This window comes from Anopheles arabiensis, assembly GCF_016920715.1.
Source record: "Anopheles arabiensis isolate DONGOLA chromosome X unlocalized genomic scaffold, AaraD3 X_pericentromeric_contig0028, whole genome shotgun sequence".
NCBI classification, from domain to species: domain Eukaryota; kingdom Metazoa; phylum Arthropoda; class Insecta; order Diptera; family Culicidae; genus Anopheles; species Anopheles arabiensis.
The window spans coordinates 15,001-17,500 of NW_024412106.1; positions in this window are offsets into that span (position 1 = coordinate 15,001).

The window sequence follows — 2,500 nt, forward strand, 5'->3', positions numbered from 1 at the left end:
TTTTTACTAGAAACCATCACGACGAAGTCTTTGGGTCCGTAGACCCGTGATGTACTGCTCCAGGGAACGTTTTTATAGGGTGGAAGCTCAAAATCATAGGTTAAAATCATCGGCAGAGCCCACCAGACACCACTTTTGCTTCATTAGTTCGGACTATAGGCATACGACGATTTTTATCGCGGAGGGGACGTATGACCCAAACGGGGGCTTAATGACCCACTGCCACTGCAAACCATGCTCCTACGACTAAATAGAGGTAAAACTACGATTTGGTGCAATCTTCATGTTTGACCTCGTAGCAAGGTACCCTCCCTATAGTAGGCAATGAGCAAATGATCATAATCCCAGGAGGGCAAAAAATGGGAACCCGAAAGGAAAGCGCTGTTGGCGCGCCTAAGCTACTGGCCCGTAGAGTAAAATGGTACCCCAACAAAGTTGTCGATTGACATTCTGATTGCACTTTTTATCATCTAGGTGCGTTCCTTACACGTTTTGAGGGGTTTTAGCGAAAACATGTTTTGAGCCACACGAGCTCTCCGGCCCGCTCGGTGCACATTTTTGAAAAAGCTAGGAGCTGCCCCTAGGTTCGGGGTGTCACAAAATATTGAAAAGTGGTCAAAAACCGCTATCCAGAATCGGATGTAGAATCATTAGACGAACTTAAAATTGTTCTACGACCAATGTCTGCGACGTTTAGTATTCAAGATATGGCCCGCCCTAGGTCTGACCTGGCATTTTCGTGAAAATTTAAAGCATGGCCATAGGGACGGGTAAAATAGCTATTTTGAAGCAAAACCACCTCACTTTAAATGGCCATAACTTTTGAAAAACAAGAGCTAGGGTGCGTTCTCGACACGTTTTGAGGTGTTTTAGCGAAAAACATGTTTTGAGCCACACGAGCTCTCCGGCCCGTTCGGTGCACATTTTTGAAAAAGCTAGGAGCTGCCCCTAGGTTCGGGGTGTCACAAAATATTGAAAAGTGGTCAAAAACCGCTATCCAGAATCGGATGTAGAATCATTAGACGAACTTAAAATTGTTCTACGACCAATGTCTGCGACGTTTAGTATTCAAGATATGGCCCGCCCTAGGTCTGACCTGGCATTTTCGTGAAAATTTAAAGCATGGCCATAGGGACGGGTAAAATAGCTATTTTGAAGCAAAACCACCTCACTTTAAATGGCCATAACTTTTGAAAAACAAGAGCTAGGGTGCGTTCTCGACACGTTTTGAGGTGTTTTAGCGAAAAACATGTTTTGAGCCACACGAGCTCTCCGGCCCGATCGGTGCACATTTTTGAAAAAGCTAGGAGCTGCCCCTAGGTTCGGGGTGTCACAAAATATTGAAAAGTGGTCAAAAACCGCTATCCAGAATCGGATGTAGAATCATTAGACGAACTTAAAATTGTTCTACAACCCCCAGTCCGACGCCTCGTATTCGAGATATAGCACTTTGTAGGTCTGACCGAGCAATTTTGTACTGAAATGTATGGCGGACATGTTATTCATTAAACAACATTAACTTGCATCGTGCCCTACTTCATCGGCACAGCTACTATCGACTATCTATTGTTGAAATGGATTGAGTTTGACCATTTTAGCTCTTTTCTTATGCCGTGCACCAACAGTGTGTACCGATCAGGGAAAGTACACTACGTACGCGTTCATGGATGTATATGTTGGTACAAGTTGCCGGTCGGAATAGCAGTGCACCAAAACTGTGTACCGATCAGGAAAGTACAAGACGGAGGGCGCAGCCCGAGCGTACGCGTTCATAGATGTCCATGTTGGTACAACCTACATGTACGTACCTTGTTTTTGTATCAAAAGTTCCAATAAAGTGTTTGTATGCTTAAAATGCTTATCTCAACCGGTCACCTTTTGGCCTGCCCTTTTATAGACAGAAACCTAGAACGATACTCGCGATGTTTGTGTTTTTCCATTCGCCCGGGACGACGAAATGAGCTCTGTGCACATCGTGCAGAAAACTGTCTCCTCCTCGTATGTTTTTGTCCCTCCACGCATATAATCACCCACATTTGTGTTCAACACGGACGGCGCAGCCCGAGCGAACGCGTTAATGTTTATGTTTGTGCACACTAAAGTTACAATCCTAGGATTTGGTTATTGCGTCGCAGTGCCCGACCGTCGCGGACACCATTCTTGGACAAAAGTCCAAGTACGTAGAGTACATTCCCTAGGTATGTGCCCGTTCGTGACTTTCGTTGCGTGCTTACAGACACGCTTGGGTATGTTTACCATACAAGGTTTACTAGGAAAACCTGGGAAGGACGCTTGCCCTCCCGTTGCGGACACCATTCTTGGAAAGAAGTCCTGCTACGTAGCGTTCTTTAATGTACTTGATCAGTTTGTATTGCATTTGCTTTGTGCAATTGACTTTTGCTAATGCTCACTAAGGGGTGTTCGTTTGCGATGTGTATGATAAGCAACTGTCTATTCTAACCAGCAGTTAAATAACACTTTTCACCCAAATCATAGGAAC